General features: G+C 40.0%; 1 pseudogene; it reads right to left on the reverse strand.

Moving 5' to 3' along the window:
- Positions 1-453: 453 nt before the first annotated feature.
- Positions 454-8,088, reverse strand: LOC138375698 (eukaryotic translation initiation factor 3 subunit K pseudogene; annotated as a pseudogene).
- Positions 8,089-9,987: the final 1,899 nt, after the last annotated feature.

Raw genomic sequence — 9,987 nt, forward strand, 5'->3', positions numbered from 1 at the left:
CACAGAAAGAAGCCAGGCTGGTCAGGAACAGATGAGTCACGGGTCCAGGCTGAGCAAAGGGAAAACACAGGGAGCAAAGCAGAGACCCGCAGAGCAGCAGGGCCCGAATGTCACACTCAGGCAGCCGTGATAGCCGGGCCACTCCCTGCTGACACAAGAGCCAATTCCTGGATGGTTCTACCCTCCAGGCTTCAGGGAATAAACTGAGAGGAATTTCTTGGGGAGGGGAAAATGGGGTACACAGAAAATACCAGAGTCCACCTTCTCTATGAAACCTGCCTTCCCTGCCACTGGCTTTCTCGTCAGAAGAGTGGCGCTCACAGGGGACTACTGCAATCACGTGACGATTCTCGTTTTCAGGTTCACTTTTGGCTTCTTAAAATAAAACAAAATAGTCTTCAAACAGGATAGAAAAACTTTGTAAGTCAAAAAATCTTTATTAAACACCGGCAGTCACTGGGAGGAGGCCATGATGCTGGACACTCTGTCAAAATCAATCTTCTCCACGATGTTCTTGGACTTTAATGCTCTCTTCCAGGACACAGATGAAGATTTGCCCAGACTCACCGGTGCTCCAGCCGTATTCATTCCTCTGCGCCTTCAGCAGGCTGTCGGTCAGATCACCAGCCACCCCAGCCAGCAGCCAGAGGCTGATGTGCTGGTAAGTGGTACCCATGGCAGATATATTTTTGGACAGAGTCCTCAAAGCCAGCTGTACCTTCCAAGAGGTTCACGTTTTCATCCCCGGCTTGCCAGAAGGCCTAGAAGTGACAGGTCTTCAGCAGGTCCCCAAGGTACAAAATCTGTTGGATCAGCCGCTCTTCTTGATGTGCCTGGTGGATCAATGTACTGGCAAAGGGGGACATCGGTGTGGGGCAGGTTGGTGAGGACCTTCAGTGGGGTCCGGGCAGTGACCGTGGTCTGAAAGAAGGGCGGGTTGAACCGGTACAGCTCCAGGACGGCCAGGGTGGCTTCCAGATCTCAGGCATTTTCCTTGGCCTGCGTTTCCACGTAGAGCTCCAGGGTGGCCAGGTTCTCAGGATTGCACCTGTTGGTGCCCTCAAGCAACTTTCCCGTGTTCACTCTCAGACATTGCCATGACTACTGTCACCTTCCACAACCAGGGCTGGAAGGAAACACCAGATTGGCACATCCTCGAGGACCTTAGAAGATTGAAATTTAGTCCAGAGTTTTAGCCCAGGGCAACACAAAGTCACCTGGGACTCATGCCCTTTCCATTTCTCTGCTCTAGGGTGAAGCTCTCTTTCTCCCAGTCCAAGGAATTCTAGCCACTATGTCCATATTTTAGAACCAGAATAGATGACAAGGAGCAGAAAGCCATGTCACCTCTCCTTAAGGAGATTTCCCAAAAGTCCCACATGACATTTTTGCTTGTATATTATCGGTCAGAACTTAATCACATGACCCTATCTCCTATCTGCAAAGGAGGCTGAAAGATATTTTTAACAAATGCAGCAATGTGCTCTGCTGAAAATTGGGGTTCCGTTAAACAAAATAAATAAATAAATAAGCAATAAAGAAGAATGAATATTGGCAACAGTAGTAGCCACTGACATAAGCTTTTATACAAAATATCTCTTTGACCATTTAAATAAGGTATTATATAATTATAAAGCAGTTTGGGAGTGGGGGCACGGAAGAATGAAATCAAAAGTAATTCAGAGGAATTCCCCCCAGAAAAGTAGCAGAGGTTCAACATCAGTCTTGGTTATTTAAAAAAAAAAAAAAAAAGAAAGAAAAGAAAAGTAGCAGAGGAGTGATACAATTGATGGAAATAGGAAGATCAAAAGAGGAAGCCATTGGAGGTCAAAGACAGAAATAATAAATTCTATTTTTAGCTGACTAAAAGTCACTTTTCTCAGTCATGTGGGGAATTATCTACGTCTTTGATTTTCCTCCTAATTGTCTCCTAGCCTGTGGGAGATGGAACAGAATGAAGACGGAGTGAAGAGGGTAAGAGAGAAACTCCTTTTAGAAAGTTAAGCAGGACTAGGGGGGAGAAACACAGACTAGTCAAGTCAGTACTGGAGAGCATCTCTGGTCCAACATGTGGTGGCAGAAGCCAAGGCTATTGATTAGATTAGAGTTGGGGTTGGATGCATCTGATTTTCAGTTCAAAGTTGGATTTTTTAAATAAGTGGAGGCTTTTTGCCTCTGCCTGAAAAATAGGTGGAAGTGAGTAAAATGCTGAGAAGAGCAATGTAGTGGCCTCCAAAAGCTCATAGCAGTAAAATAAGGGCCTTCGTAGGGAGAAGCTAAGAGATTGAGGTCCAAGGTCCCTCCTCAGAGTGGAATTAGCAGTCCTGCACAAGGCAACCAAAATTCCAGTTCTCGAGCTGAAACCACAATAGAGCACATGACCCTTTGTTTGGGGTTGGTCTATCACTATTGGGATCAAGGTTCCAACCCCATCCTTGCATTCCTTCCTCCCACCTTGTTTTTTGTTTTGTTTTTTTCCCTCGCTGACCATCGCTCAGCTCTTCCTGACCCATCACCATTCACAGCACGTTCTTTATCAATTACTCATGAGATGGACATGGTACCTAAGGGGACCAATCTTAACCAGCTCCCTCACTTATTAACTTTATTTGTTTTTATTTCATTTTGGAGAATAGAAGCCAGTCAAAGCACGAATTTAATATATAAAACAGGAAAACAAGACTTCTCCAAAATGTTTGTCTTTTTCAAACATAAAAAAAAGATAGCAATAAACAAAACACAGCGTGCAGAGGAAACCCTGGTAAACAGCTGTCTGAATAGGCTGCATGGTGAGTACCTTTTCTCCATGGAGAAAAGTGTCATGAAAAGTTACACGAGAAGAAATGTGTGCTCAACATCTCTACTGCAGATAAAAACAAAAATTTTTTGAGTTAGAGTGGGCTTATAAACAATATTTCTTTCCATTCTCCAAATTCTCCATTGAGAACTGTATTGACTATGTGTGTGTGTATACACACAAATGCACTTAAAAGATAACTTTGCTTTTCCAATGGCCGTTGCAGATGGTTCATCTGCATTTCTACTTGATCTGCAGTGGGGTGTGACCCTCTCTCCAAAATCCAGTCCTTCTGTCAAGTCGTTAATTGTTTCTAAAATAATAGGGCAGGGAATGCTAAGGAATTATTTGGAAAGGTCAATATTCATCCTCTGATTTTGCTCTAGTTTTCATAAATTGATTCTAACTCAAGTAGGTTGTATGTATAAAGGGAAGGAGTCTGGGGGAAGAAAAGAGGAGATCTTAAAATTCTGTCAAGATATTCTGAGGATATTAAAAAAAAAATTTTTTTTTAAGACCAAACTCTGTAAAAGGCATACACTGCCATGTTTCAGAGCTACTAAACAAGCAGCCCTGGACGACATACATAGGCTGGCTTTTAGTGTGGGCTTTAGCTGGGGGAGGGAATTGGAAAGGTTCTGTGATTCTGCCACCAGAAACACTGGGTGTTGGTGCTCTGTGTTGGTCTCCGTGACTATCTCATTAACATGTGCACGCATACATCTCTCTCAGCTGGCATAAGACAGGGCAGAGGAGAGGGATAGTTTATCTGCACAGAACTCAAGATCTTGATACAGTTCAAATTTATCACTCTTTCCAATGCCATGAGTGATCATTTCTAGAAAAAAAAAATGAGCAAATAATTATTTACGTTAACTGGCTACATGCTTTATTTTTTTAAAAGCAATATTCTGGGGAGCTGAAATCTAGGTTTTAGGACATAGTGTGGGATGTAGAGAAAACCAGTTCAGGATCTCAATTTCTTCATCTTCAAAGTGATGACGAAAACCTAGGTCATTAAACCATATTGTTATAACAGAAGTTATGGACACTCCAAAAGTCATTTGATTTGGGTTTTTTGGTGGTTATAATTTAAATTATATGATGTTTAGGAAAATCACAATAGGCAGAATAATGAATCACTTCAAAGATTTGAATCAAGAGGCATTAGAAAATTACGTACTTTCTTCATATATTTCCCTGTATAATTCAGTCCATTTCATAAGTTAAAATTAAGTTTGAGATAGGTGCCCTGTATCAAACTAAGCATAATTGCTTTTTATGACAGACCTGGAGAAAGGAAGGTCATTAAGCAACTGGGTTTTAAAGTGTTCTCTTGCTTTCTCAGCAGCAAGCCAAATTCAAAGAAAGTGTAAAGAAAGTGGTGTTAACTAACAGAAAAAAAATCTGAAAACAGGCTTTGCAATTGTATCAGGAAGCTTGTGGGTGAAGTAACAGAATTTCCTACTGGAAATTGCTTTAAACAATGATGTTTAATTTTCTGACATGGCAAGCCCAAAGTTGGTTCAAGAAGCTTAACAAAGTTATCAAGGACTCAGTCTCTTTTCATCTTTCTGATCTGGCATCGCTCAGTGTCTTGGAAATGCCTCTTTTCTGGTCTCAAAATTAGTTACTGCAGGGTGGTCATTATAACTAATCACTGGTAAAAGGTAATAGATGACCACAATGGGCTTATGCTAATTATGCTTCCTTCCCCAGGGAGGGGTCCGTATTCCCTGAGCAAATTGCTGTCCAACATCTGAACAAAAGGGGGATTCTGTTGACAAGAAAGAAAATGGAAGTGACAATTGAATAGGCAACCACCACCTCTGCGGCAGTAACAAGAAAAAATTCTGTATGAGGATCATTAAAAAAAAAAATGGCTGCACTTGGTTTAAAAGAACATCTATCTCTTCATTGACTACAATCTACGCCAGATTTAAGAAATCAATGTAAGACACTTCCAAACCAACATATTCACTTCTTAAATGAGTTTATGACAGCCTCAAGGGGGAGAGTAATCTAATTATGTTATGCATATTGGAACAAGATTTCAGATGCTAATTTGGGCTTCTGGTTTTCATAACAACAGATTGGTAGGTGGAATTTGCTGTAACTTCTCTCAAAAAGAACTTGTTTTAAATTTTAAGAATGACGGGTATCATCCATTTATTTGGCCCGCCATTAAAATAGGTTATATGCAAATTCATGAACATCTGGTATTTTCACATCTAGGGAGCCTCTGATTGTCTCATAGGTTGAATGTTCAAGCTCCAAAGAAACTAACTGGGCAGAGCCTAGAGGTAGCTCATGGATATGTTTCAATCTTGGCTGTTTGGGAGGGAAAATGGTCTCCACACTCACTACACCTCACCTATTTACAAACCGGAGCAAGAGCACTTCTTCCCTTCCCCACATGTTTATGGTTTCAAGGAAATTGACCACATGCCACTGTGTAGGCATCCAATGTACAGCGCAGAGGGAACAAAGCATGGTGGGCTAACACCGGGGCACCCTCATGACCCTCTGCTGGCCTAAGACCAAGAAGGTGACCATTAAAACAAGCAGAGGGTACCCAGGACAAACAACACCCTCACGTGGACTGCCCAAGGAGCCAAGGCCCAGCAGGAGGGAGTGGGCACACAGCCAGCAAATGCTCGGTTAGATAACACAGCTGTGATTTCAACACCAAGTGGATCTGCTCACATCTAAAACTCAGAAATATCCCAATGTTTCACTAGAAAGTCTGTAACCATAGAAAGGTGCTCATTTTTTCACCCTCTTGTAAAAGGAGCATTGCGACAAACAAAAGTGGGAGAAGTGAAATTCCCTATTATTACAACAGTGTCATTTTTGCTGGGAACCTGGATGCCAAATCCTCAACTACATCAAAAGCTAAATAAAGCAGATTTTCCCCAGGCATGGAGTTGTCCTAAGCCCTAACAGAAGGAAACTTCCTCCATTGGATCCAGAATGGGATTCTAAAAAGAACCCCCCAGGCTGGTAGTTGGCCTATTAGGCGACTGAATCCCTTTACTCTCTTCTGGGGAGGTATATGGTAATATACGAAGAGCTTGGAGGAGGGGATCAAGACTGGAGCCCTCAGTTTTGTTTTGTCACAAACTTAATGACCTCTTTGGGCCTCTTCTTGAATGGTAAAATAGGACCCACTACACAAGATTATTAAATATCAAATGAGATAAAGCATTTGAAGCAGCAAGCATTTGGTTTGGCAAATACAGTGTTTTTATACGTTACCCTCTGGTCATCCTTGAGCTGCCCTAAAGGAGGAGGAATAACAAACTATATTAATCTTATTCATCTGCCACAGGCATTGAATGGAGAGGACAAGGGCTGGTGGGAATTTTGTGGCCTGGAACTCAATCTGCAAGTCAGCAAAAATGTACGAAGCTTGGAGACCGTGTGTTTCCTTGTGATTTTCTAAAATATCAATTAAACAACCCTCTCAAATTTACACACACAAATACAACCAACATTACACAAAACTGACCTTGTCTGCAGCATCAGAACCAACATAAAAGCATCACTTTCCCTTTCAGACTGGGAGCAGCCATTGTTCTAGAAATTCAGCAGGTAGGAACCTGTATCTCCACATCCCTGTCCTGAGACCATCAGACAATTCCTGCCCAGTACCACAAAATGGGAAGGGAAGAGTGGGACGCACTGGAAAGACAGTTGAGCGGTAGAAAAATGAGTTTCTGGCAACCTCATTGTTAAAATATATTTTTCCAGAGAAAACAATGCTATGAATGGAGGTTGCGTATGGTTGAATCAAACTTAACTGCCATTTTAACATACTTATGAGCTAAATTGGCTTTCTGGGCTTGAATTTAAGGCACAATTTGCAATGTTGTTTTTATAAGGAAATGTATTCTGAGTTCCAAACAACCAATTTATATGTGAACTTCTGAAGCACAACCCATTTGTAAATAAAATTGCAGTAATTGTTTTCTTTGGATATTCTTAATGAGCCAAGCAAACGAAAACCAAAAACAGCGGATGGTTCACTTGCAAGATCAACAATTGAATGACATGTACAAATCTATAGTGATTAAACTCATTTGCAAAATAAGCGTCAGTGGTATTGAGATTGGTGAGAATTTTGTAGGACAGAACTTGATCTGAAATTATTGTATTATGTTAGATGAACAGATTTATCTAACAATTTTAAATTTTATTTAAAATTATCTGTGTAATTATTTCTATACAGAATAACCAACATTTTATGGAGCGCAAAATCATAAGTGTAAAGTATTAAGCCATTAACTAATTTAATCATGGCAGCTCCAAGAGGTATTATTATTATATACAATTTTACTGATTAGGAAACTGAGGCACAGAGAATTGGTAATTTGCCCAAAGTCATCCGGGGAATCTAGGCATTCTGACACTTTCACTTTTAATGTCTACATTATACTAAACTTTTGTATCCAGAACCTTACAAATCTTTAGATTTAACACGGTTTTCCAAAACATATTCTTCAAAAGGCTTTACCTTTATTTAAGCAAATCACACTTATGCATTAAGTTAGTAGTTACAATTTTTAGGAGTTGAAATTTATAGTCTCATTTCATATTTTTTGAAAATTCAATGTAAGGACACACAGGTCAGATGCAATCATCCTGACTTAAGAATATCTTCATTGCACATAGAACACAGAAAAGCTACTTAATATAATCTGAATATGTGTTCTATCAGAATTGTTCTGGAAAAGTCTGCTTCTAGACTTTTCTAGACAAACGAGCAAGAGAACGGGCTCTGTATTCACAAAGCTGAGGCTGAAACTCAGCTCTGCTACTTCTTGAGCCAAATACTTCCACTCTTTGAGCCTACTGCACCTTTTTAATTCGATGAGAATAATCTTCATTTTCAAAGGTTGTTGGGAGGCACAGGATGTTATTAAACAAAGTCTTCCCAGACCTATAAGTCAGAAATTCTACCTGCGTCTTAATCTCAGGCAACAAAATGGAGATTCTAACGTCTACGTCACAAAGGTGTAAGGTTTGAGCAAATGTGAAAGTATCTTGTAAAATGTATGTGATTTTCTAAGCAGTGCTTTAAGTAGTTGAGCTCAGGTGAGTAGTGGCATTAGATGCTTAGCACTGCTTGGGAAAAGGATGCCAGCTTCAGGCCCTCAATGAAAATGGCCAGGCTCTTCTAAAGGACACAAGATTTGATTCTGTCTTCATTAACCCACTCAGTAATCTGGCATAAATCTCCTTCCACCAAAGGGAAAGCAGCTTACCTGAAAAGAAGTGGAAGGGTGCATAACTCAACCCTCCTCAACTACCAAGTGGCAGTTACCAATTTTAGGTACTTAATGTCCTCTTCAAGAAATAATTGTATCCCCCTCCTCAACCACAGACGAAAAATATGAAAAACATGCCAATGATCAAAGCAACTTCTGACTGTGGTAGGATAAATCTATGGCTTACAAGAATTGATCATAGTTTATTTCCTATTTAAATTCCTTCCATGGTACACTGCCATAGCCTGAATGATTGTGGAAGAACTTGGGAATTCTAAAATAACAATCAACATTCTGAGCCACAGTAAGAGTAGTTAGAAGCCTTTGCAGACTCAAACCAGTTGGAAAGTCTAAGTTTCCCCTGCTAGAGTTAGGGGTCGTCCCTAAGACAAAAGTGCCCTGACTTCTTTTCAGATGCAAACAAACCTGTGAAAATTTCGTAATTCCAACAAAATAAATAAACTGGGATCAAATGAGAAAAATCACAAATAAATCTCAAAGAAGGTAAGTTGAGGGTGAGCGGTAAGGTGACTCTTAAGAAATCAGGCTACATTTAAATGTTGGTTTTTATCTTCTTCTTATCGAAGACGCAATTCCTTTGGACTACGGACAACTCTAATAACACCAAAGGCCATTTCAGTTCCCACAGAACATTTAATGCAAAAGAATCATTTCAACCAAGCCCCTCATCGTACAGATGAGAATCCAATTCCCAGATCTCTGGACTTGGTCCATTTTCCCATATGAATTGTCAGCTGGGATCTTATTTATGACTCGACTGGTTTATAAGGTAGGTGAGACTTGAGACTGTAGCATTTTTACTTTTCATCCCATATGCAGTTCGGCTCATAGTAGAGTGAGTGTCGTTAATTCAAAGAAAAGGATATTAAACATCCTGGCTGTCTATTTATAAGATTTTGAACAATTCGCTATGATTATAAAAATGGAAGTATCCCACATAACAAAAGCAGCAGCTACAGCGTACCTAGGAACAGATAAAGATGCTTTCAAGGACGCAAGAAACCACCCAGCAAGGCCTACCGAGTGGAATCTTCCAATCGCTAGAGACAGCCAACAAAGCTGATGGCCCGATCCCAACAACGTCTGCTCCGGGTCATGCCCTTGAACACATGGCAGCCTTGGGATGATTTATCGTAAGGATATTGCACCAGACCACGACCCCGAGCAACTAAAGAAATGAGGAAAGTCAGGGTATCACTTTCAGTAGATGAATACTAAGTAGCTTAGTATTACTGAAGCATTATCCAACAACAGAGGCCACCTCACAAAGGATGATTTTAAAATATAAACGATGTTTGTCAAAGTTTGTGTATCAATCTGAACTGAAAGCCAAGAACAAATTATCTTTTACTAGCTCATGTCCTGAAAAACTTTTTTACCCTGATTCAAGGACGAAAGAGCTTATTCACATGTTTTTGGATTTGATATGGCTCAGAATGCCTGCATATTTTCAAAACTATATCATCAATGAGTGAGCTGGAAAATGCCATATACGTATATCCTTGCTGATAGGATTTAATGACACAATGTACTAGGCACGGGGCTGGGCACAGCATATTCCCATATGATCCTTAGGACCCACATTCTAAATTGTGTCTTTCAATATAACTGAGTATGTTCATTAAATATGCTAGCATCATTTGTTTAAAGACCTGTATCATTTATTCAACCATTTTTACATTTATAAGAGGTTGTTGTAGTTAGCAACAAATGGTGCCAATATTCATAATACCTTTATATTTAGAAAGCATTTTTACAGAAAACAAAGGTGATCATTTTCTTATTAGAAAACAAAGGCCATATTTCAATACAACACCACCAGATAGGAGAATGCATACCAAAGAATTGTTAAGAAATTGGTCTTAAAAAAGAAAAAAAGCACAATGACAGAAAACAAGG

Source organism: Eulemur rufifrons, chromosome 27, assembly GCF_041146395.1.
Source record: "Eulemur rufifrons isolate Redbay chromosome 27, OSU_ERuf_1, whole genome shotgun sequence".
In the NCBI taxonomy this organism is placed as follows: domain Eukaryota; kingdom Metazoa; phylum Chordata; class Mammalia; order Primates; family Lemuridae; genus Eulemur; species Eulemur rufifrons.